The sequence below is a fragment of the Tamandua tetradactyla genome, chromosome 2, assembly GCF_023851605.1.
Source record: "Tamandua tetradactyla isolate mTamTet1 chromosome 2, mTamTet1.pri, whole genome shotgun sequence".
NCBI classification, from domain to species: Eukaryota; Metazoa; Chordata; class Mammalia; order Pilosa; family Myrmecophagidae; genus Tamandua; species Tamandua tetradactyla.
In genome coordinates this window covers 127140106-127167862 of record NC_135328.1, presented here as the reverse complement: position 1 = coordinate 127167862, position 27757 = coordinate 127140106, and the positions used below count along the sequence as shown (strand labels likewise).

Below are 27757 nucleotides of genomic sequence, written 5' to 3'. Positions count from 1 at the left end.
GCCCTCGATTCCAGGAGGCAAGCTAGCCTGCAATCAGGTTAAGAAGAGCATCAAATTATAATAGTTTTTAATAGGTCTGCATGTTTCTCAACATTTTTAGGTCAGAATGATGCCTGGGAGGAGCCAACCATCAAAGACCAATGGAGAAAAGCAGTAAGGCTCCTTCCCCATCATTCCTATACCTATGAATCAGGTTTATTAGAGGATTAGGTGTTTCACAAACCATATCAAAACAGAATTACACATTTTGCTGGCTTTCTAAACTGTTTTCACTTAAATTTTCAAACTATTTTTGGAAGTTGATGGGGGGATTGTTATCAACAGTGGAAGAACCTTATTATGCAACACCATGTTTCTGCCTCACTACACACAATTCCCAGAAACACAACCAAAGAGGGATTCTTGCCACAGATTATCTTTTATGTATGAACAGAGCTTCTTCTCTGAATTGCTGGCTTCTTTCATGCCCTGCCTGGTTGAGAAGGATAGACAATGTGGACAAAATCTCAAATCCTACTTTCCTTTCACTCTGAGGTCAAATTCTGAGGGCAGCAGAAGTGGCAAGTCCTTTTCTTGTTGAACCTCTGCCCTGTTTGAAACTACTATTTTCTCAGGATGAGATTTCCTGGAGAAATTCTAGGGGAAATTTCAGTCCCTGGAAACTGAGATTTCCCTCTTCTGAGACTTTCTTAAGGAAGCAGCACTCCCTCATTGTGGTGGTTTGGAGCTGTATGTGCCCCAGAAAAAACATGTGCTTCAGTTTAATCCATCCCTGTGGTATGAATCCATTGTAAGTCAAATTTTTGATGAGGTTACTTCAGTTAAGGTGTGACCCACTTTAATCAAGATAGGTCTTAACCCTATTACTGGAGACTTTTATAAGTAGAATGAAATTCAGAGAAAGAAAGAAAGCCACAGAAAACAAAAAGCTGAACATGAATAGAACCTGGAAGAGAAGGGAGAGACCAAGAGAGGTTGCCATGTGCCTTGCTATGTGACAAGCTAAGGACCAAGGATTGCTTGCAGCCAGTCCCAGAGTGTCACAGTCTTCAGGAAGAAAGCATTGCCTTGACAACTTGATTTGGACTTTTTCCCATCTTCAAATCATGATCAAAGAAATGTTTAGGAGAACCCATTTGATTGTATTTGCTTGGGCAGCCAAGAAAACAAAAGCACTCATTTATATAGCATGCTAAAGTCAATCTTTTATTCCTACATACAGATAGAAACATGCCTGAATCCTAAATTGAAATAACTAAGCTACACATGGAATTCTTGACATAAGTGACTACATAAATAAGAAGTCTCAAAAGACTGGTTTCTTTAACCTTCTTTTTCTCCCATACTGTATATGCACTATGCATATATTGAGTTTTCAAAATGGAGGCATAACTGAGTTTCCTGGGCAGCTGGAGCAGGATACCGGAGTGGGAACAAAAGTGGCAGCAAGGAAAGCACATGAATTTTGGGGATACTGCATAGGTATTTCTAACATATTTAGTCATTCTGTCACCCCACTTGAGAATCATCCATGCACAGGCATTTGAAGCACACTTTGCAGCAAATGACCAGGTTGAGAATATCGGAATTATACTGAGAAGACCTTGGGTGTTATCCTGGTTCTGATGCTCATTAAGTCTCTAATTATGGCTTATTTGTTTTACATTTATCATTCTCAAGTTTCCCACTTACACATAAAATCATTAATGTATAACTACCAAGCTTTGTTGATAAGGCATATGTGAAAATTTGAAAATAGCAAATTGTTATAACAATATAAGGTTGTGTTGCTGGTAGGGAGCCCTAGGATAGGAATTCATAGGGAGGAATAAGGGAAAAACACATGTAGTCACTTTGTCTAACATCTTACTAGAGCTTCCCTAAGGGACCTACCCTAAGAGAGCCTTCCAAAACCAAAACCACAACCACATCCCAAAGTTCTCACACTAGGTAGTGGATGCAGAGAAAAAAAAACCTATTGCTCATGCACTCCGGGAGATCACCTTCCAGTAAGGGAGATACATTTATAAATAAATAATAATAACATCTAAAATAAAGTGATAAGGATGATCCAACTATTTTGTAGCAACCAAGTCTGGAAAGAACAGGAAGGATTCCAGAAAGAGTGATACCTGAGTTAAGTTTTAAAGGATAAATAAGAGTTAGCTAATGGTTGATATTTAGGAGTTTTTCCAGGTATAGGAGAATCACAAGTAAATGCAAAGTATGTAAATAGAACATCGTTAGTAGTTTGAAATTGCTGGAGCATACAATGCAAGGCAGGGAGTAAGGAGAGATACAGCTGGAATGCAAGGCAGGGGGTGCATAATGAAGGGTTTATGCCATATTATTAAATTAAATTTTATCCTGTAGTTCAAAGGGGTGGGGGGTGATATGAAGTGTTTTGAGAAGGTGCTGAGGCATGGTCATGTGTGAATTTTCACAAACAAATTTTGGTAGCAGTGTACCAGGTCACTTTGAGGAAACCATGACTGGAAACCTTTGAGAAGACTGTGGTAGTAATAATTTAGGTCAGAAATAGACTTGAATTAAGTCAAGAAGCTTCTGTCTTCAAAGTGTCTGGGAGCAATACGTGCATATATGGGGTTTTAGTAGAGTTGTTTTCAAAATAGAGACATGTCTGAGTTTGTGGGAAACTGGTTCAGGATATCTGGATGGCCTTAAGAATGATAGGTAACAGGGGCAGTCAGTTGGATTTTGGGGAAACTGCAGAGGTATTTCTAGCATATTTACCCATCCTGTCACCCAGCTGAAAATCACTCATGCACAGACACTTGTTGCTAGGTGGGGAGTATTCCTGCATTTTATGCTGAAAGACTCTCTCAATGTTATTGACATCTTGGAATATGATGAATTTTTATAGAGGATAAATAACAGTTTACTTTCTTTCTATTAGAGAAAATGAATTGAAACCTTCAGGACAATTTTAGTAAGTGTTCTGTTTGCATATTTCTTTGAAACAGCCTTTTTAAATTAAACAATTAATAACTCCAACTGCTATTCTTCCAAGAAACATCATGCTTGACTATATACTTCTAGCATGATATAATCATTACTTATGACTAGGGCTTTCTCCTTCATCAATAAAATTTATGTTATTTATTCTAGCATGTAGGTAAAGTCACAGAATATTCCAATGTACATGAGTAAGTCTAGAAGATACTGTTTTAAAGGTGTCTATTGGGGAGCAATAGATATTTCTTGAAGAGTAGCATTACACATTTTCTTGTAAGTGATAATCTTTAGCTTTGGTCCTTTTTCTACATGTGATTGTATCCTATTAATAGAAAAAAAAGTTCAATGTGATTGGAAAAAAAGGAAAACAAAGTTTCACATGTCCGGAATAGGTGGATTTTAACATTAACTTCAGGAATGATTTAGTGGAAGGGCATTGTTTTAGCATGATATGGAGTGAAATCCTAACTCCACTACTTTTGCTCTTGTACTCCAAGGCCTGCCTGAGCTGCACCTCACCCCCATGAGCCCCACATCCCACCTCCACAACCCTGCATCCTGCACCTCATATGCACAGGCGCCAGTGTAACACCCCCAACTCATGCCTATACCTGAACTGCAACCTGTCACCACACTATTGTGCCCCATCCCACAACCTGGATCCTGCTTCACATCCATTCTGTAAATACAAAGATTTAGACTGCTGAAGGAAATCAACTTCCAAAGTAATCTTATCAAGATATTTGCATGCCTAGAAGGCAATAGAAGATCACTAAGCATACCAACATGTGGACAGATAGAGTCCAGCCTAATGACCAAATTAAAACACCCAGGGAGACATAGACTTTGAAACAACTAATCAAAGATATAACTCTACTAAATAAAATCAGTGGGATGGCTAATGACATAAAGAAGACATTAAGAGGAGCACAAAGAGGAATTTGAAAGAATAAATAGAAAAATAGCAGATATCACAGAGATTAAAGATGCAGTAGGCCAAATAAAAAATATACTAGAGAAACACAACACAGATTTGAAGAGGCATAAGAAAGAATAAGACAACTAGAGGATAGGACAACTGATTTTGAACAAACAAATGAGCAAATGGAAAAAAAAGATGGAAAAAATTAAACTGGATCTCAGGGAAATGATGGAAAAAACAAAGTACACAAATATTAGAATCACTGGTGTCCCAGAAGGATCAGAGTAAAGGACTGGGAAGATTAGTTGAGGACATAACGGGGGAAAACTTCCCAACCCTTATAAAAGAAATAAATATGCAAATCAAAGAAGCCCAATGAACTCTAAATAGGATAAATCTAGAAAGGTCCACCCCAAGACACATACCGATTAGTCTGTCAAATGTTGAAGAGAAGCAGAACATCCTGAAAGCGGCAAGAGAAAAACAATCTACTACATTGTTCTAGTTAGTTAGCTGCCAGAAGGTGATATATCAGAAATGGAATGGCTTTTTAAAAGCAGGAATTTATTAAGTTGCAAGTTTGCTGTGAAAAAGTCCCAACTTCCAGGGGAAGATACCTTGATTCAGGAAAGGCTGGAGGGTCCAGAACATCTCTGTCAGCTGGAAAGGCACATGGAAACATCTGCCAGCTTTCTATCCCATCTTCTTGTTTCATGAAGCTCCCCTGGAGGCATTTACCTTCTTCATCTCCAAAGGTCTCTGGCTGCATGGGAAGATGTGAAGCATTCATTATTTGCAGATGACGTGATACTATAGTTGGAAAATTGTGAGAAATCTACAACAAAATTACTTGAACTAATAAACAAATTCAGCAAGCTGGCAGGATATAAAATTAATGTTCAGAAATCAGTAATGTTTCGATACACAAGAAATGACCTAACTGAGGAGTCAATTAAGGAAAAAAATTCATTCAAAATAGCAACTAAAAAAATCAATTATCTAGGAGTGAACTTAATTAGGAATGTAAAGGACTTGTACACAGAAATCTATATAACATTGTCAAAGGAAATCAAAGAAGGTTTATGTGGATTTCATAGATTTAAAAAATTATTCTAATATCATATGTACTGCCCAACATTTCCCCTTTTACTACATTCAAATATGTATTTCAGTGCTGTTAATCACTTCACGATGTTGTCCTACCACTGCCATCCATTACCAAACATTTCCATTATTCTAAATAGGAACTCTCACAGGGCTATTTTGAGAATTAAATGTAATGAAGTACTTAAAATGCTTACTTGATATACTATGTTAGTAAGCATCTTTGTTTTTCCAGGACTGCAATGATAAATTCCACACAATGGATATGGTTAAACAAATGGAATTTATTGTCTCAAGTTTGGGAGGATAGAACTTCTAAAGCAATGTAATGACAGGCCGTGCTTTCTCCTGGAATCTGTAGTGTTCTGAGGCTAGATTGCCTCAGTTCTTGGGGCTCCTTGACTTGCATCTCGCTTCTACCACATGGTGATCTGCTTCATTCTCTGGCTTCTTCTAACTTTTGGCTTCTACTGACTTCTAGCTTCTACTGACTGTGTCCAAATGTCCTCTGTCTTATAAGGACTACAGTCTTGTGGATTAAGACCCAGCCTTGTTCAATTTGGGCTCATCTAAATAAGATCTTCAAAGATTCATAAGTGAGTCCACACCTTAAATAATAACATCTTCAAAGATTCTATTTGCCAATAGATCCATACCCACAGAAACATGGATTAAGACTTGAACATGTCTTTGTGGGATATGATTCAATTCCCAATAGTAGGTAATAAGTGCTTGTGAGAAAAATAGTGCAGGTGAAGTAGATATCTATTGCTGGTAACACATTATCTCAAAATTTAGTAGCTTATAACAATACATACTTATTATCTTTAAGTTTCTGCAAGTCAGGAACTCAAGCATGGCTTAGTTGAATGACTCTGGCTCAAGTTATTTCATGGTATTGAGATTTCAGTCTAGGTATTGACTCAGGCTACTGTCATCTGAAGCTTGTCTAGGACTGGAGGATCCACTTCCAAGATGGCTCTCTCATGTGACTGTCAGCAGAAGTCCTTGGCTCCTCATCACATGGACCTCTCCATAGGATTTCTTTGAGTCCTCCTGGTGTTGTGTCTGGCCTCCCCCAGAGCAAGTGATCCCAGAGAACACAAGCATTGTTTCTTTGCCTGTTTTCTTTGGATTTACACTTCGCTTGACTTCTCAGCCTAAGCTTCATGTTTGAAGGCTATCTTTCAGGTCTCTTTTGCCTGCAGGTGATATAACCTATACCTCTGACTACTCTATCCTATCCCTAGCCCTGCATTCCAGAACTCCAGCTAGATCTGGGACCCTAGCTTACAGCTTTTCCAAAGGTGAATTTATCAGTGGAGAACTGCTGATAATTCTCAGAAAAATAATTACTAATGGGTATTTTATATTTGTCAACAAAAAGAGGATTCATTGCTAAAAATACAATAACAGAAATTAAAATAAATGTTCATTATAATACACTGAATTCTGGGAGAGATGGAATGAGGTAGATATTTCCATAACTAAGGAAAACATTATAAACTATACAAAATATGGAAAAGGTTTCAGCATTATGTGTCTAACCACAACTGTTCTTCTTTCTCTTGACTAAACTGTCAGTCCTAGTCCTCATGCCCCTCCACCACCCCATTCTCACTCTAGCTCCATTTCCCCCTACTGGCTCCAGGTCCTGGCTACTTTGAAACTAATTTTGCAGTTGTGGGACTGTGAGAAAAAAAATCTTGGACTTCATAGGTGAAAAAGGAAAAATGACCGCTTCAATCCTAACCATTGTAAATAATCAATCTCAGTCCCAACCTCCCCCTCCTCTTTTCTACTTGCACTGGCTACTGTTGCACCCCTATCCTCCCTTCCAGCCCTTAATGACTCCAGGTGGTCTAATAACTGCAAAGGAAAACCTTCTGAACCCAACAGTCCTAACTAAGCACAGCTTCAGTAAATCACTCAACCATCTTTGTGAAATCAAACCATCTTGACTGCAGCTCCAATAAATCTCCCACCCATTCTATGATCAACAGTCCTCCCCTTAATATCCTACATTGATTTTCCTCCAGCACACTATAAGTTCTTAAAAAGCTAGCAGATCTTTATTTCGATGAAATTGGTTTCTACTATTTCTCCCCTGCTATAGCATTCAATGAAAAAGTCATCCTTGTCCATTTCACCTTGACCAGATGAATTTTTCGTTGATGTATCAAAGTCCTTAAAGTTGTTTATACCATTTGACCAGGTTTTCTAGTCCCAATAAAATTAAATTAAGTGTTAAATTGTATCCACAAAGAGGTTCATTACAATATTATATGTAATAGAGAAACTTGGGAACAACTTAAATATCCCACAACAATGGAAAGATTAAATATATGTGAAACATATTGAGATAAATAATATGTAACCTTTAAACTGGTATTTGCGAATAATTTTTGATGACATGAGAAAGGCATCTTCAAAATGTCAAGTGAATAAAGGCACTATAAAATTATATGTGCTGTATAAACATCTAAATATGAGGCCAAAGTGTATATAAAAAAGTAAATTTATGAAATATTTCTAAATTCTTTTATTGATTGTATATGAATAGCAGTAAGATCTTGACTTTTTATATTTCTTTATAATATTATTTATCTGGGAATTATTCTAACATAGTTTGTCAAATGATTGAATGTTTTGTAAAACCTCATCATTGAAATAATTAAAATATTATGCTGAAGTATGGTAGCCAGTGGGGTAAAAAGAATGGATACTCATTCCTGAAGGAACAAGTACTAAGCTGGTATTGAACCACCAGAAATGTGGAATAATTACTAGTACTACAGATATTTCCTTTATAATATTACAGGTTTGTGACTTCTTTGTATCCAGCTATGGAGTCTGCTTCTGGGCCTTTCTTACTTTCCTGATGATTAAGTGCATATCCTAAAGGAAGAGAGAACCATCCAGAAAAGCTCTTACTGAGAATGCAAGGGGAAAGGCAACTCTGAGTCAGCAGTATAACTTATCCCCATTTTGTCGAGAAAATAAGCTGCACATGAGCTTATGTCAACATTCAGTGAAGTGTGGTTGGCATAGGAGGCATAAAAAGTAAAAGCTGAAAGAATGTTTTCCCCTTAATACGTATAAAATTGTTTCTGTAAAACCAGATGGTTCTTTTAAATTCTCTAACCTTGAGGGAAAGCAATAAAATGAAGGAGATGAATATTATCTCTATTTCAACAAAGGAATGCGTAAAAATTAAGTATATAATGAATATGAAAAAAGCTGGAGAAGGTCCACAAGAAATTAAAATTAAAGTTGCCAAGATTGCGACATCACCTCATACTAATCAGAAATGCTAAGCCATATTGACTGAGAGTACCACGTGCAAGGAGGTGGAAAATTGGAACTCTCTTCCACTACCAGTGGGTGTGTAAATTGGTGCATCATGTTTATTTCATCTAGTTAGATTGACCATATTCCTATCCTTTTCCCTTTAAATTTATTCCTAGAGATTCTATGCCAAGAAACTGGGGATCTATGTGCCGCAATATATTTTCAAGGATATACAGAGCGGCGTTTTCATAACATCCTCAAATTGGCAGCAATCTGAATATCTGTTACAGTAGAATGGCTAAGTAAATTATTGTATCTTTGTAAATGGAGTACTATCAAGCAATGAAAAATGAGCCAATTGTAATTACATATAACATAGATGAATATAACACACATGTTGGTTGAAAGAAACAAAATGCAGAAGAATATGCAAAATGTTTATTAATGTTTAGATCAATCCCAGGCAAGCAATCTATATTTAAAACTTTAAAACTTAAAACATTAAGGAAAAATCAAGGTTATGCCTGTCACTCAGATGCTGATGATGACTACCTGTGATTTGGGGTGCAGGGGGTGGGGACTGTTAATCAAGAATGAGCATGGGGGATATTCTAGGATGCTAGTAATTTTCTAGTTACTCAATATGGATGATAGGCAAATATATGTTTAATGACTTTTTATTATACTATACACGTTTTCTGTATTTCTTCATATTATATTTCCGTTTCACAATTAAAATGACAAAAATCTCATGTGGTCACAGTAGATCATTTTTTTAAAAACATTTTCTAATGCAGTTTTGTTTTAACAGAACTATGTTTGAAAAGGACATACAGTAAATAAGAAACAGGTTTAAAGTTTAGTCCATACTTAATGTAGCAGTTTCCTTTAAAAATATATACTGTGATTGCATTCAATCAAAGAGTTACTCATACAACACTAGTTTTTGTGCAGTTATTTAAACCTAAGAAAATTATTAAATGGACAGTCTTAAAATTATTGTATTAACTTATAATTCATCTTGTAGTTGAAAAATGTATATGGCTGTCCGAAGTGAGGCAAATAGTTCTCTTGCTTTATAACCTACCTTCACATTTCTTCACAGGCCAATCTGGTTTCAGATTTTATCTGGGGATTATTAAATATAAATCAGGATTAATTGCCAGACCTTGTACCAGTTTTTGATACTCTGATCCAACAACCCCAGTTAAAGGATTAAAGAAATTAGGTAATCTCCAGGACTGAAGTCTGATTTAGTAGAAGTTTCTGAAGCAGAAAGAGTTCATGGCCTCAAAGTTAGCAATTAGATCAACAAATGTTTTCCCTTCTACATTTTCTTTCATGCTGTTTTATAAATATCTGTTAGAAAAAATATTAGAATTTTATCCAGCCCATACAATTCCACAAAACTAATACTTAGCCACTTTAGATATGTTATTGGCTTCCCTTTTAAGTGTTATAAAGAAATTTGATTAGAAAACACAGGCTTTTCTGTTTTCACATAATAATATAATGAATAGTTTCCCACGGGAGCAAATTGTCAGATTTTTAAATGGTTGTATTCCAAAATTCTTAAATTTATTCTGTAAAAACCAAAACATCTTTTAATACTGCAACAGTAACTACCAAGAAATTATTTTAAAATACTGAAATTTCAAATTCTGTACTAAATTTAAACTAACATGCATATAGTTTATCTTACGCATGAGAAGAGTGAAATACAACTGAAACAAAAATACTAAATTCCACTAGATGTATTTGTATTTTAATTATCTAAATCATTTATATTGGTAAATTCTTTCCTTTCTTAGAACTTAGTTCAATTTCAAGCACAAATATATCCTGTTGAGACTTACAAAGAATATTTTTAAGATTCTACCTCTCCTCTATGCCCTCATATTTCTAATTAGTTACATTCTCAAGAATTTTTATTTTTAACAGACACTACAGCTTAGTGAATATTTTGAAACTTTCTTAAAGTAAAAGTAACAAAACACAGAAGTTAATATATACAGATTGAATGAAAACAAATGCTTAACTCTCCAATAGCAAATCACAGAATCACAAAACTTGTCTTCATAATAAAACAAAATTTGTTTAAATTTTCTAGAGCAGGGTATAAACCAACCCCAGTTTCCCCATTAGAATGAAATTTGCAAATTTTAATTTTATACTTTCCTAAATAGCTTGTTTTGAGGTAATAGTTAATTAACAGAATCTATTTTACGCCCAACCATTTTTTTTACTGTCAACCTTTCAATTCCAAAATTATATAGAATTAATCCAAGTCGTATAGCAAAGAATTCTGAAAACTGAATGTACAATGGTCACATGATCGTTAATAATCTGCACACTACCATCCTGCATACTGGTTTCTTTCATGCTTTCAAAAGCAGACATTATGAACTTTAGTTCAGTGAAGAAGATAGTGGATCATCTAATTCTTTCTCTTCAGCTTTTACTGGTTCTTTTAAATTTTGTTTTTTTCTCATTTGAGTAAACACCACTTTTTCTTTTATAAATTCAGTTTTCACTTGTGACTTAGGTTGGTGAGATTTTCCAAAAAGCACTTGAGAAACATCAAGGGATCCTTGTTGCAAGCATGCAACTGGACTACAACTGTCTGTTTCCTGTGCTTTATCTCTTACAGATGAGTCAGAAAGTCTGGCATTTCTCATTGTGTGTTTTTGTACAACATTAGTTGCAGTGGTGGTACGATGTTCCCTATTTTTCATACAGATGACTTCTTTCATTGACTTTTTCTTTCCTTTTCATGATGCTTATCATAATTAGATTCTTGCATCTTTGCATGGATCTGAATCTTATTATCAGTAACCTGAAGAACTTCAATTAATGGTGGGGTTAGGGGATTTGTCTGTATGAATGGAGGGCTCAAGACCTCATCTAGAAACTCATTCACATTTCCTTTAATGACAAACAACCTTTCCTCCAGAGAATCTTTGTTTAAACAAAGAGAATGTAATACCATTCTCTCCAAAATCCAGGGCTTTCTGGAGATTTGGACAGTTCTATCACTGCATTGTTTGAAGGGATGCGAATCACGGGTTCTTTAACACTCAATTTATTGCCAGGAGTAAACTGCAAAAAGAAAGAATAATTAGCTAGTTCCCGTGTGGAGAAGCAGTCTGTACCGCTGGACTGTACGGCTGGATCCGAGGCACTTGCACTTGGCTTTCCCGCAGTCCAGCATCTCACCGAACTGCTTCCCCACCGCACCCAGCGCCGGACATCCAGCATCTGGCTGAAGCGCGGGTAGCGCCCGGGCAGCGCCCTGGCCCCGGGGGGGAGGGGAAGACCACGTCATAGACGGTGTAGCTATCCCCGCGGCGCTCCACATACTCGCGCCCAATGCCAGGCTGTGCGGCAGTGACCAGAGGCGGCGGGAAGCGGCGCCCTCGGGGCCGGGCTGGCTGCGGGGCCACAGTAGATCATTTTGAAGTCAGTGACATACAAAAGGGAGATCGGGAAAAAAAGAAGAAAGGAAATGAGGCAATGGACTACTTTGGTACTTTTAAAGGGGAATGTTTATTCTATTCTCTCTTGATGTTTTCTCACACATGGAGGGACATCCATTTGTGTGCCCCTTCTAACATGAATGTGGAGATAAAGATACCTAATAGTTGAGTTTTGAAGAAAAGGCAGGTTGTGAATATTCCAGGCACTTTCTCTTTCCTTTCTTTAGTGAGCTTAGTAGCCATAGGGGAAACATTACGTTCTGCTCCACACATTTTGAGGTCTGTCCCAGTCAACTGTTAACTTTGGATGGGGGCTAAGTCTTTGCATTCAGGCTTACTTGCTCACAAAAGAGGCTACATTCTTGATTTTAATCTTGTTCATAATAACATCAACAATTTAATATTTATGTACTTTGATCTTATTTATTGATGGATTCAAAACTTAAGTGGGGAAACCATTTATTGCCTTCAGCCTTTCTCCAGTCTTGGGTGAGGAGAACAGTATAGTTTATTTGGATGAAGTCTATATCCAGCTCCAAATTTGCCCGACTTCAGAATTATAAATGACAGTATGGTACTTTTTGTGGCTTAGAAAGTTTGAAAGACATTTCATCTTCCTTTGTGTTCTCCAGACCAAATTAAGGTAAAATTTTATGATCATCTGCCGCGGTCCAGCCGCAGCAGAGGGAACGGGCTTGAAGGTGTGGAGGGTCGTCGGCGCGAGAAGAACACCAAGAGACAGCTTAGAGAATTTTTTTCTGAGAAGAGTTGCTTAGATTTATTTTTGCTTAACTGATTTTATACCCTTATTTTTGGCAAGAAAACAGGTATCACAGAATCATGGTTGTGTCATGGCTTACGTTTTAGGTAAAGTTACAGGTTCAGGGAAGCAAAGCGAAAGTACACGTTTTGATTTTCTTAGGAACACTTACACAAGATTTTAATAGCAGCAAGATATTGGCTTAAACCACAGACATTGTGTTTGCAGTTTTCTGAGTTTAGACTTTCTTTTCCTATTATTCTACAGGTGAGGCAATATGTCAAGACCTATTTTAATCTGGTTAAAGGTTAGCTTGTTTTGATTAAAAGGTTACATTGTTTACTTAGATTTTTTATTGTTTTATAGCAATGGACCGGTGCCGTGGTGGGGAGTAAATTTCTAGGATGGCTCAATGCAGGGTTTTTTAATTGTGTTTACTTTCTATGGGGTACTTTTCTGTGACTTGTTTTAAAAGCACTTCTGCCTGCTGTATCTGCAGCATGACTTGCTTAATGGGGGCGTCCCAACCTAATTTTTCCCAAACAGTCATTAACAAGGTTTTGCAATTTGTACAATTTGTATCATTTTTTCCAATTCTTTTGCTTTCTGATTCGTTTTGATATAATGCTTGGAGCACAACCAGCAACAAGAAACACACAATTAGTGTCGTTAATCCCAGTATTTTTCTATTACACCATTTTATGCCTCGTCCTCTTTTGGGGCGTTGAAGGCCTTGCCACCGCCCTTCCTTCCAGGGAACTGTGTCAAACCGGGGAGGAAAAAGAGAACGCGGCAATCATCCATATATTTTTGGACATCTTTTGAAGAAGGACTTCAATATTTCATAGCCATAATGCAAATAGAAACAAAGCTAATTCAAGGATATTTGCATGGGAAAAATAATCTGGGAGGAAGGGATAATAATGTAAAAGACACAGAACAAAGCTATACAAAGCACAGACTAATCTATGAATTTTTAATATGTAAACTTCTCTCTTCTAATATAACTTTACTCTATGAATCAGAATATAAATAGAACACAACTGTCTAAAATTTCAGTGAACAAAAGGTATATTTTAACTATTATGTAGGCACAAGGCAACATGCAACAGGCACAGTACAATGAAGACTCTAACAAGAAACCATTATTGTTTGTAATAAAAAGCTTATTAATAGTAATATTGGAAAGTGACCTATGAATTGGTAGCTGTTATTGTCAGTTATTAAGAGGGCTGTTGGTGCCAAGAATCAAAGGGAGAAACCAAGGAGGACTGTGAACACCCCAAAACAAGAGCTAAGAGCTAATTGTTTCTATGTATATGCTCCTTCCTCACCACTTCATTCTCTTTCTAGATCTCACATCTGCTTAATTACTGCAAGACTTTGGGGTGCATAAGGACTCTTTTCTTTCAGTTGGATCTTGAATCTTGTTCCTTAAAAGCAGACATTTGTAAGTAAAAATAGAGGAATAAATGCAATAAATAGATAAAAAAATAATCTGTTTCTGTAGCTAACCTGAGAGTTAGTGATGGCCCTAAGGTATCAATAGAGTTTAAAATTATATTGCATATTTAAAATGAAATTAAGCATAGTCATTGTGGAGGTCTGAATGTCACCAGAAAAAGATGACTCATCTATCTTTCATGAGGTTATCACAAAGTATCATTGCCTTGATGAATATGTCAAGATCTAAGTTATGATTCAGTCTCAGAAGCTAGGAAATTTGTTTTCAACCCAAATAGAATCATAGTAACTAAACTTACCAAACAGAGCTATAAAACCAGAGAGGTAATATATTAATTTAGAAAGAAAAATGATATTTTTACAAGGATCAGCATTCTTGTACTGGTATTTCTAATATGTGCTTCTAAGGGAGACAGGCAAATCAAAGTCTGAAGGATGCTTGGTAAGCACAGAAGCAGAACAAACCCAGCATCATCTCTCACTTCCATTACTTCAGTAAATTTCAAATCCAGGCTCAGCATACTGACCCTTCCATCGTTAATTCATTTCCCATAGTGAAGTCTTTTTTTCATGTAAAACTTTACAGAATTGCCCCTATCTAAAATCTTCAATTGCTTCCCATTGCAGGCAGAAAATTGAAACCCCTTACAATGTGTAAATGTCTCTGTATGTTATGACTCCAGCTTACGCTGGGAGAATTCAATCAGAGATGCTGATGCTTTATAGCAATCTTAAGTAGAAAAAACTATCATTGAAATTACTGTCAGAAAAAGATCTTTATTGGGACTCTGAAACTATCTAGCTCATAGCCCCCTTTCCTTTCAGAAAACAATGTGCTTATAATTTCTTTTTAATAATGCAGGTTTATTTTTAGCAGAACCAAGTTATTTTGAAGATCAGTTGATCATACCCAAAATGAGTGTGATTTCTGAAGATTAGTGACCTATTAGAACAGCTGAACTTTAGTCAGGAGGATGTAGAAAGTCAGAGCTCTACACTTACTTGCTCATTCATTTAACATTTATTAAACGGCCTCTAGGTGTCAAACCTCTGCCCTTATGAAAAATAAATAAATAAAAAGACAGTAACAAACCTAAGAGATTTCCTGCTCTCATGGAACTTAACTTTAAACAGAGAGAGGAAATAGAAAATAAACAAGAAAAATGTCAAGTAGACCTAAGTAGCATGCAGGAAATTAAAAGAGAGTGAAAGAACACAGAGTGATTATATTGAATGGAATAAAAAAGAAATCTTAGCCATCAAGACTGGGAAAAATATAATTAACGTTTGAGATATTCCTTGAGGCTCAGAGAAAGATTTGTCAATAATTTAGGTGTGAAATATTACAAAGAGCCTGAGCTCCAGTGATATAAATGCTGATAGGTTAGGTTTGGGGTGAGAACTCTGATGCCATTTTGGCAGACAGGATCCCAGTGGAGTCTTTTATATATTGGAAGAGACTTGTGTAAGACATCACGCATTAAATTCTTTTAAATCAAGTTAATTAGGCTTCAAGCCCTCATCCTGCCTTGATGGTGAGAAAACTACAGACCAATATCTTTTATGAATATAGATGCAAAAATCCTCAATAAAATACTAGCAAACTGAATTCAGCAGCCTATTAAAATAATTATATAACATGACTAATTGGGATTTATCCCTGGCATGCAAGAATGGTACAATATAAGAAAATCAACTAACATTGTGAACCACTGATTGTACAATTTGGATGATTATATTGAATAAGAAAATATAATATATCTCAATAAAATTGCATTAAAAAAGAAAATCAATTAATGTAAATATACAACATTAACACAGTGAAGGAAAAAAACCCATATGATCATCCTAATTGATGCAGGAAAAAATATATGACAAAATCTAGCTCTGCTTCTTGATAAAAAACACTTAGAACACTAGGAATAGAAAGGAACTTCCTCAACATGATAAAGGGGCATATATGAAAAGCCCACAGCTAACATCCTAGTTAATACTGAAAGACTGGAAGCTTTCTCTCTAAGATGTGGAGCAAAACAAGGATGCCTACTTTCACCACTGTTATTCAACATTGCAATAAAAGTTCTTGCCAGACTAATTAGGCAAGAAAAAGAAAGCACATCCAAATTGGACAAGAAGAAGTAAAACTTTCCCTATATGCAGATGACATGAATCTATACACAGAAAATCTTGAAAAATCCACAACTAACTACTAGAGCTAATAAATGAAATCAGCAAAGTGGCAGGGAACAAGACCAATACCATGAAATCAGTAGTATTTATTTTCACAAGCAATGAAAAATTGGAAGAAAAAATTCCATTTACATTAACAAATAAAAGAATCAAATGTCTAAGAAGAATTAATCTACCCAGTATGTAAAGGATATGTATACAGAAAACTGCAAAACCTTGCTAAAAGAAATCAAGGAAGAGCTAAATAAACAGAAGAACATTTTGTGTTCATGGATTGTAAGACTAAATATCATTAAGATGTCAATACTATTCAAAGCAATTTATAGATTCAATGCAATTCCAATCAAAATTCCATAAACCTTTTTTGAAGAAATGGAAAAGTCAATTATCAAGTGTATATGGAAGGGGAAGGAACCCCGAATAGCTAAAACTATTTTGAAAAAGAAAAATGAAGTGGGGGACTCATGCTTCCCAATCTTAAAACTATTACAAAGCCACAGTAATCAAAGCAGCATGGCACTGTTACAAGGACAGGCATATAGATTAATGGAATCAAATTGAGAGTTCAGAAATTAGCCCTCACATTTATGGCCAAATGATTTTTGACAAAGGGATCAAAGACCATCCAATTGGGAAAGAATAGTCTCTTCAACAAATGGTACTGGGAAAACTGGAGCTCCATTTGCTAAAAATAGAGGACTCTTTCTACCTTACACTTTAAACAAAAATCAACTCAAAATGGACCAAAGACCAAAATAGAGCCAGAACTATGAAACTCCTAGAAGGAAACAGAAAAGCATTTTCAGGACCTTGTGTTAAGCAGTGCTTCTTAGACTTTACCCTAAAAGCACAAACAAAAAAGAAAAAAAATAGATAAATAGTACCTCTTCAAAACTAAAAACTTTCATGCCTCAAAGGACTTTATCATGAAAGCAAAATGACATCCTACACAATGGGGAAAAATATTTGGAAACACATATGTGATAAAGGTTTAATATCCAGAATATATAAAGTCCTTCAACTTAATAACAAAAAAAACAAATAACTCATTAAAAATGGGGCAAAGATGTGAATAGACATCTCTCTGGAGAAGAAATAAATAGCCAGAAAGGACATGAAAAACTGCTGAACGTCATTAGCCATCAGGGAAGTGCATATCAAAACCACAATGAGATATCATTTCACGCCCATAAGAATGGCTGCTATTTAAAAAGTGGAAAACAGTGTTGAAGAGAATGAGGAGAAATAAGAACACCCATTCATTGCTGGTAGTAATTAAAATGGTGCTACTACTGTGGAAGACAGTTTGGCAGTTCCTCAGAAAGCTTAGTATAGAACTACATATGAACTGGCAATCCCACTACTAGGTGCATATCCCAAAGAACTGAAAGCAGGGGGTTGAACAGATATTTTTCCACCAGTGTTAACAGTAGCATTAGTCACAATTGCCATAAGGTGGAAGCAACCAAGTATCTATCAACTAATGAATGGGTAAATAAAATATGGTACATATATTCAGAGGAATATTATTCAGCCATAAAAGAAGATGAAGTACTGATACATGTGACAATATGGATGAACCTTGAGGACATCATGTTGAGTGAAATAAGCCAGATACAAAAGAATAAATCATGTATGATCTCACTGATTAGAAATCATTAGAATAAGCAAACTCATAGTATCAGAATCTATAAAATAGATTACCATGGGATGGGCCAGGGATAGGGAATGTGAAGTTAAGGTTTAAAATGTATAGGGTTCTATTTGGAATGATAGAAATGGTTTGGAAATGGATGGTGGTGATGATAATACAACATTCTTATCTAATTAACAATACTGAAATATTTATCTGAACATGATTAAAAAGGTTAATGTTAGGTTGTATATATAATAACAGAAAAATGTTTTTTAAAAAAATCACCACCATCCATTTCCATTATTCCAAATAGAACCCTGTACATTTTAAGCTGACAAATGTCCCAATTAAAACAAATATATAGAAATGTCCAATCAAAGGCATCCATTCAGGGAAAGATACCTTGGTTCAAGAAGGCCGATGAAGTTCAGGGTTTCTCTCTCAAGTGAGAAGGCACATGGTGAACATAATCAGGGTTTCTCTCTCAGCTGGAAGGGCACATGGTGAACATGGCATCATCTGCTAGCTTTCTCTCCTGGCTTCTAGTTTCATGAAACTCCCTAGGAGGCATTTTCCTTCTTCATTGCCAAAGGTCGCTGGCTCGTGGACTCTCTGCTTCATGGTGCTGCAGCATTCTCAGCTCTCTCTGAATCTCCTTCATTCTCCAAAATGTTTCCTCTTTTATAGGACTCCAGAAATTAATCAAGACCCACCCAAATGGGTGGAGTCATGTTGTCATCTAATCCAGTTTAACAACCACTTTTGATTAAACCACATCATCCAGGGAGGTGATCTGAAAAGCACTATAAATTATAATATAAAGATTGTTTTGGTCAGTTTTCTCCCACTAGAAAAAAGCATATTGCATTTTTTTACTTATATCACAGTAATTTTTATTTACAGTAATTTTAGATAAAGTGGCCTAAATTTTCACTCTTCACTTTATGGTTTTATTATCACACAGATTCACCCTCCTCATCATGTATCCTGTAAGTGTTCAATTTTCCTTTGCCATGTTGGAATCTGAAGAACAGGGGAAATGAGACAAGAAGATCTATGTGAATCACAGTAGTTTTCTTAAATTCTGGTAGTGGTAGTAGAATGTATTTTTCATTTATGATTAGTAGTGACAGTCTTGTTTCCTCTGGCAGTGCATGAACTTGAAATTTGAATTCTAAAGTTATTCCAGAATCATATATTTACACATTTATTTTTTCATTTATTAATTTCATAAATATTTACTGACTTTATTCCTTATAAGCTATGTCATTTGGCTGGCTACAAAGACAGATTAGATCGTTTCTGGACACCAAGAGCCTGTACTCTAGTGGAGGAGATACTGACAAGTAAGCAGAGAATTGCAATGTACAATGATATCAGAGGTGCAAGCTCATGGCAATTTGGGTGTATGTTCTCTCATCCTGACAAAAGCATATGTTAAACAGAAGGATTCTAAAATTTGAAGGCTTTTGACAATTCTATAGGAACTCTATAATCTGTATGACAGAGGAAGATATGCCTTGTGTCTGTAAGTTGATACATTTAAAGGATAAAGTGTACAACTTGATTCAGGCATTCTGGTATAAATATAGTTTTCTGAAGCCATAATTTTGAGTTTCATTTTTTATTCATTACTTATGTGAAACTCCTCCTCTTCCCACTGCCTCCAATAATGTCTGTGATGTTTCTACTTGCTGAGTCAATCTGAGATAACTATCATAAATTATTTTATCAGGATAATTTCATAAAAGACAAATTTGTATTTGTCACAAGGACAAAAGGGTACCTTGGTAGTCCTTGAAATGCATATTATAAGCAAAATTTTGCATCAAAGGACTTTCTCATATACAATTTTGTTAACTCAGAAATACTTTGAGACATTTCTTTTATTCATTAATTCATTTATTCCTTCATCAAACTTTATTGGCCAACCTCTGCATTAGGCCTTCTGCCAAATTCATGAAAAAAGCAGTACTGGATTGTTACGCTTGGCCCTGGGATCCCTAGTTAGGAATATCACACACCTCCTCATCCCAACTATTTTATTTTATAGGAATTTTTGTTTGAAATCAGGAAAGGCATCCTTGCATTTGCTAAGCTCTAAGCGAGTTAAATGGTTCATTAAAACAAACAAACAAAAAAGGAGTGAAGGAAGATCCAAAACTGCAGAAATAGATACTAGTCCAAAGAATTTATCAAAAACTATCCTCAATATATCAAAGTTTGAAGACTTCCTCTGCTATAGTATGGGAAAGATAAGACAAAAACAAAAAATGCTTCGTTTACAGGGCAGCTAATTATGACTCTTCTATCTCAGTTGAGCCACTGAGAGACCGATTCCTACTAGTTTCTAACAGAATTATGCAAAGTAGAAGGCATTCAAAAGTTTTCATCATATAGAGCTGTGCAATAGCTCACTGTTTGGCTCTCTCCTTGATGTTTATTATATAAATTATTTTTTGAAATGAAACTTCTCAAACCCTGAGGTACCATGTCTTCTAGAGAAAGTTTTGTAATGTATCTTCACAGTTGAGAAAGGGTGACACATGACAAAGGACCCAAAAGTCACCAGGGCCCACAAGGCTCAATTATCTAAGAGTTCCTTGGCAATTTGTCTTTAAAAAGGAAAACAAACAGACTTGAAAAAAAGAAACTAATAGAATTATCTTTTCTCTACTGTTTGAAAATAGGTGCCTGTCAGTTTCCTGGGGTTTCTGTACAAAGTAACACAAACTGTGTGGCTTAAAACAATAGAAATTTATTGACTCACAGTTCTGGAGGCCAGATGTCTTGAAATCAAGCAGTTGGGAGGGTTTTACTCTCTTTGAAACGTGTAGGGAGAATCTTTCCTTACTTCTTCTTAACTTCTGGTGTTTTTTGGTAATGCTTGGTGTTCCTTGGCTGGTAGATGCATCACTCAATTCTCTACCTCTGTCTCATATGGCCTCCACTCTGGGTCCAGATTTCCCTCTTCTTATAGAGACACCAGTAACATTGGATTAGGACTCACACTAGGTTAGCTTGGCTTCATTTTAACTAAACATATTTTCGTGTCTTTTTGTGGGATACAAGTCAACCCATAACAATGCCTGTTCACTTCCCCAACATACAGAGGTTTTCAGAGCAGTGTCAATACTGAGCTCCTTCAGTTTCTTCTCTTAAGACTCCTAAATCATGTATTTTCCTTATTTAATGCTCAGTTGTCTTTAAGATACTTAAAGGTGAAGGAACAACAATGCTAATTTTAAGACCCATTTCAATGATACTTAGAATCCTGGAATATTTCTAAGTTCACAGAAAAATTATATATATATAGTATTATGTAAATTATATACAAACTATATACATATATATTCAGTTCACTGTTTGCTTGAGAGTTCTTTTTAATATATATATTTATATACATATATAAATATGTATGTGTGCATGCTTGTGTATTTGTCTCACCATATTCACCACAAAATTTCGACCCATAATTTAAAACTCATTCTTACTAGAAAACTCACTAAAATTGTTAGAATTATCTTTAGAATACTAGTTTCTTTACAAAGGAGTACTTTTCAAATTAATTAGTGTTCCAAACCAATAATGTGGCCAAATCACTACAATATGTGATTTCACCCAATCATAAAAACAACTTGGTTTAACTCTGTCTCTTAATAAATTGTTCTTATTTTTTGAGTATATTGAAATGTACCGATTGGTGAGACCTCTAAAGCAATTTCTGTGCTACCCCTTTTTGACCCAAATAGTTTGGCCACATTTGTAGCCCAGTGCTTTTTTTTAAATGCACTTCCAAACAGGAGATTTCTTCCCAAGATGATTTTAAAACTGATCTTGAAGGCAGTTTCCAACAATTTATTTTTCCTTTGCTTGTTTGATTGCTCCTTTTACAAGTTTGTTCCTAGCCAAGAAGTTTTCTTTTTGCTCCAAAACTACTGTTGATTTTTCTTCAAAATTTGCATGATTGGCTTTTAAACGTTGCTAAAAAAGAGCTGGTTTCATGCAGCAATTTTTCATTTTAATTTTTCATGCAATGGTTACTGAAGTTTAAACTAATTTGCATCTCCCCAGTAATAAAATCCATACTTTAAATAAACATCTAATTACATCCTATGTTTTTTCATATTGACAATGGCTGCTTACTACTGAGTCATTAACTTTGGCTAAGAAGTGCTATCATCATTGCTTTCAATTTTTTTTTGGGGGGGATGCCTCTGGGACTTGTCAAAAGAACCAAGTTTTCTAATATGCTGTTACAAAGAAAATGTTTCTACTTTCCAGGTTTTCATGATAAAAACATGAGTTTATTTGACTAGGAAAAACACATCCTGCTGGCTTTGTTTGCACAGGTATATAGTGCAGTCTCTCAAGAATACAGAACACAAAACCAATTTTATCCCAAATTCTAAATATAACTTTTACCTCTGGAAATGCACCATGTGTACGTGCTTTTACTTGTGCCCTATCAGTCCACATCCCAGGTGGTGCAGAGTACCTGCTGGGAAGTCTTCTTTTCTCTCCCTGCCCCAATCTGGACTGCCCCACAACGAATTTCTCAAACTGCAATCAGAGTGATTTTTTCCTTACATACACCATGGTGGATTGAACTCAGTGCCCTGATGAAGGACATTCTAATTTTAATTCAGGTTTCTGTGGATGTGAAACCATTTATAAATAGTATCTTTGAATATGTTACATGAGTCAGGGGTGGCCTTACTGGAGACAGGATCTTCTAGGTAGATGCGGTCAATGGAATCAGGTGGGCCTTCATCCTAATCAGACACTTTGTTGAGAGAAAAACTTGGGGAGGAGCCAGAAGCCGGAAACCAGCAAAACCGGAAGTCGGCAGAGATCGGAAGTTAGCAGAAACCGGAAGAGCAAGCTCAAGGAGAGAATGAGAGAGAGCTTGAAATGTGACCACGTTAGTTAGAGGTTGAAGTATAGACTGGGGAGAAAGCATGGTGCCTTCTGTGGACTTGTAACCTCTGAAACTGTGAGTCAGTAATTTTCTGTTGTTTAGTCAACCAGTGAGTGGTATTGGTCACGGCAGCCTGGCATCCTGAGACATGTATCTCATGTAAATGTCATTCGGCAGCTTAAAATACTTCAAAGGAGTTTTGATGTCTTTATCCACCTCCGGAATAAAATCCAAACTAAGAAAACCAGTTTACAAAGTTTACAAGGACACTTCATGAAATGGCTCCTATTTTCCTCTTCAGCCTCAGCAGTTACCATTTATTTCCTTATACATATCCTAAACTTTTGTCATTTACCGAACTTGTCATATTCTCTTGCTTCTGAACCTTTGTGCTTTTCCTTCTGCCCACATCACTGCACGAGATTTCTTGGTTTGTTCTTCTTTATCTTTCAGACCTGAAAATTCTTCCCCAATTTACCAAGTTTAGGTCAGTTTCCCACTTTTCCCTCTTCCCAGAGAGGAATGTACAAATGTAATTTCTGTTCTCCTTTTATGGCATTTGTAACATTGTTTAAATTTCCTGGATATCTATTCTTCCTGCAACCTTCCCAAAGACAAAGAGAAACTCTTTTTCCCTCCTTTAATTTTAGCCTTTAACCTAGTGCCTTGCAATAGTTGGAACGTGGGTAAATATTAGTTAAATTAATGAGTGCCAGTTGTAACAACCCCGCCAGTCATAAGAGTTAGCATAATAAAAGGACCAGCATACCACACACAAGGCTTTAATGTTTGCAATGTTTTTCATTTTTTTCTCCACTGCCAACCAGGTGTGACCAAACAATTGATTTTATTAGTGTTTGAGAACAGGTCTCTGATGTGAGGTTAAATGGACAGGAAGTATTAATCATTTCTAGTAATAATGTGCCCTCCTCAGAAGCTTTTACCATATTATATGAAAGTCCTCTATCTTCCTAGTAGTCTGTAAGCATCTTTTTTTTTAGCAGATGCATTTCATTACACTTTTTAAATATCACAAATAGGTCTAGCATCTTGTTTTCATTGCTAGGCAACTCTAGATCTTATTCATCAGCCTGCTGAACTGTTTCTTTTTCAGACATAATACCATTCAAAAAATTTCTCAGATCCTTGTTTTTAACTGTTACGGCCTGAACCAAAGCAGCTGAACCTGATACAAATTCAGAGTCATTTTCCTTCAAGAGTTAACTAATCTTTCTGGGCTTCCGTTACTGAATAAACAACACCTGGCCTCATCTGAACCCAGCAGATGTATTTTCCACCGCCAAAATTTTGAACATTAACTAGAGAGACCCCCTCCTTCTGAAAACAGCATTGGGGAAGAGATGATACCCAAACCTCATCTTGTAATGGAAGCCCCATGTAACACCCTTGATCATATTATGACCTGACTACAGAAAGTGCGAACTATAGCCAGCTCCTTTCTGCTACCCCACCATTTGTCAGTCTGAGGTCTCTTCTTCCCAAGAAGCCTGAGTTCTACATTGATGTGATGTTCCTCTGGGGCTCTTCACACAAACTGTGTGTTCCTTATGCTGACATTTTCTAGAGTGTTGACAGTCTGGTTGCTGAGAAAGGTCTTCATTCTTGTAGTAAGTATCCTGAGGGCAGCAAGCTTGTCATATTTCCAGCACTAAATCAGAGTCCAGCATAAAGTAGTTGAGTTTTATATATAGTACTTTATGAATTAATGAATGAAAAATATATTTTATTCTCTTGGAATCTGGGTCTCAAAAGCGTAGAGTAAAATTTTTGCAATCCATGACTAGTAAATTGTAATGGAGGCATAAAAGACTAGCAATCAGAATTTTTGATTCCTAGGTGTATTTTCGTTATTCTTTCAAATCATCTAATAGTAATGAGACTCTCTCTACTTTAAAAGTCTATCAAGAATCCTAATACCCCACTCAGAACATTTACCTCAAATAGCTCTTTTCCAGTTTTCAACTCATGAATAAAGATAATACTTATTCTTTTTTTCTGCAATAAAATTAATACCCAAGAAATATTGAAGAAATTCTGTGATTTTTTTGTTAAAAGGAGCATTGAATGGGCCTCCATAGGAAAGATACATAATATCTTTCTTTAAAGGAGATGGCTCAAGGCAAAGTGATACTGTAGTAGAGAGGCTAGTAGCTGGTAGTCTCCTTTCTTAGTTTGAACTGTGGGTGTGTCTCCACTGGGAGAGAGAATATCACCCCTTTCTTAAACTTTTTGTTGAGTAAAACACACGTAAAGACATGTAAACAAATCATACATGCAAAGCTCAGTGAATTGTCATAAAGTGAAAATCTAAGTGTAACACCCACCTAGGAAATGAAATAGGAGACTACCAGCATCCCAAATGCCTCTCCTTATGCCTCCTCTCAATTTCTACCACTTCATTCCATTTTACTTTCTATTCCTTTTCCAGATGCTATACTAGTGTATAAGGTATATAAGGAAGAAAATGTCATTGTCTTTAGCATGAAAGGTCATGCAATAACAGAATAGGCAAACTTATTGAAATAGGAACTAAACAATGCAGTTAGAGGTTACCACTGTGAGCAAAGTATTAGGGAAACTCAAAGAAATTTTCATTTCTTTGGGCTGGGGTGGACAAAATAGTGAAGTCTTCACAGATGAGGTGATATTTAAAGAAAGTTTTGAAAAGGGGGAAAAGTGTATCTCTGGCTAGGGAAACAGGCTTAACAACATCATGGGGAGAAGGAGTTGATGGGCTGTTTGAGTTGATGGGCTGTTGATAGTCTATTATGATATGGTTTGGGCATAGATTTCAACTCCTACTGTGTGTCTGTATCACATATTGGGCTGTTTGTGGGCTCTGCCCCTGATCTGCAGAATCAGCATCTCTGGAGATCCAGGGATGGGGTCTACAATGTGGATTGTTTATAAAGCTTCACAGTTAATTTTGGTTTGTTAGCAAGACTGCGAATGAATGGATTGAATGGTAGGTTACTTTGAAGAATGTGAAGTACTACACATATAGTAGATTAGGAGGATTATGGAGGGCTTCTAATGACAAGCTATGTATTTTGGCTGTACTCTTTAATCTAGTGTTTCCTAAACTTGTCTGATCATAAGAATCACTAAGGGAGCCTGGTAAAAAGTCTGCCTTCTTGACTCCAGTCCAAACGTATGAAATAAGAATTGGTTAGAGAGGAGGCCTGGGAATTATTCTATCTTCTTTCCTTCCTCTTTGTTTCCTTCCTACCTTTCTCCCCTCCCTCTCTCTCTTTCTTTCCAAATCATTGAGGTAATTGTCATGATTACTCACATTTGAGAAACACTATTTTCAGCCAGTTGGATGTCATTGAGACTTTAGCAGAGTCAGTCTGTTAGAAAGATCATCTTGGTAGAAATGCATTGGTTGAGGGACGGGAAGAGATGAGATGGAAACTTTTTCTGTAATTGAGTTGCTGGGTGTTTAGTAGTGACTTGGTCGGTTCATGTTTTAATCCTTGTGTGAGACGATGTCCAATACATAATAGGTGCTCTAAAATATGTATTAAATGAATAAATTGTTAACTCATTAGATTGGAGAGGATGTACTATTTTAAAGAACATTTTAATAGGTAAAATAAAGAAGACTTGGGGAACAATTGGATGTGGGGACTTTGAAAGAAGGAGCAGTAAGCAACAGCTGGAGATTTTTAACATGAATGGCTGGTAAGTGGTAATGCTACTATTCGAGATAGATTTAAGTATTATTTCTTAGTTTCAATTTTAAGGGAAAGACTGTTTCTTTAAAAAAAATAATGCCCAGCAAATGACTTTGAACATTTTGGAACCCTATATACTTCCTCTATGCTCTTTATGCTTCTGTCCAGTCATAGCAACATTCCCAATACAAATCTCATACCTAAGTTCTTACTGGCATGGAGAAATGGTCCCTGCTTTCGAAGTCCAAATCTTAGACTGGAAAGTCAGTCTTCATACCCATCAGGTTCTCTCCTCTTTGCCCATTCTCACTTCTTACTCAGAGTAACTGTTTTTTCCATCATAACAGCTATAATACATGAAAAAATGAAAGAGTATGGCTGAATGAAATGACAGCCATCTAATTTTGTTATGATATCTGCTGGAAAATCATGAGTGAGTGGTGTAACCTGGTACTAGTTTGAAACAGAAGTGCAAAACTCTATTTGAATCTGATCTTCAAACAACCAGAGTAATAACAAAGAAATAAGGGTGGAATTTCATTGCAGTTCAACTTGATAACTCTTGTATCTACTCAATTTGAGAACTCCATGTAACAATTACCTGCATATTACCTGATCATAGGTGAGCCTCAATTTTTCACCTCTGTGAACATTTTTCTGGCACTAAAAAAGGCAATACTTTCTTATTATGGTAAAACTACCACTGAGTTTCATTTAATAAGAATTAACTGTGAATAAATTACAGCATCAAATTATTCTCCATAACATGAATTGGTGTCAAAAATCTAGACAGCTGTTAGAGGAAAATGTTGGGAGATATCTTATGGATCTTACAACTGGAGGCGGTTTTATGGACCTTAAACCTAAAGCAAGAGCACTGAAGAAGGAAATAAATAAATGGGAACTCCTCAAAATTAAACACTTTTGTGCATCAAAGAACTTCATCAAGAAAGTAGAAAGACAGCCTTCACAATGGGAGACAATATTTGGAAATGATATATCAGATAAAGGTCTAGTATCCAGAATTTATAAAGAGATTGTTCATCTCAACAACAAAAAGACAGCCAACCCAATTACAAAATGGGAAAAAGACTTGAACAGACATCTCTCAGAAGAGGAAATACGGATGGCCAAGAGGCACATGAAGAGATGCTCAATGTCCCTGGCCATTAGAGAAATGCAAATCAAAACCACAATGAGATATCATCTCACACCCACCAGAATGGCCATTATCAACAAAACAGAAAATGACAAGTGCTGGAGAGGATGCGGAGAAAGAGGCACACTTATCCACTGTTGGTGGGAATGTCAAAGGGTGC

General features: G+C 36.1%; 3 long non-coding RNA genes across 3 annotated transcripts in view; 2 read left to right on the top strand and 1 right to left on the bottom strand.

Annotated features, from left to right (window-relative positions):
- Window positions 1-22744, bottom strand: LOC143673830 (uncharacterized). Its single transcript, XR_013170676.1, has 3 exons — window positions 22540-22744; window positions 4516-4661; window positions 1-27 (listed from the first exon to the last, which is right to left on the bottom strand). It is a non-coding gene; the product is annotated as an uncharacterized LOC143673830 (long non-coding RNA).
- LOC143673829 (uncharacterized) lies at window positions 11667-19564 on the top strand. Its single transcript, XR_013170675.1, has 3 exons — window positions 11667-11819; window positions 13883-13979; window positions 18784-19564. It is a non-coding gene; the product is annotated as an uncharacterized LOC143673829 (long non-coding RNA).
- A 47-nt stretch (window positions 22745-22791) lies between the features above and the next one.
- Window positions 22792-27757, top strand: part of LOC143673831 (uncharacterized) — a 213087-nt gene continuing 208121 nt past the window's right edge. The window contains exon 1 of the long non-coding RNA XR_013170677.1: window positions 22792-22815. This is a non-coding gene — a long non-coding RNA (uncharacterized LOC143673831). The remainder of the gene's footprint in view (window positions 22816-27757) is intronic.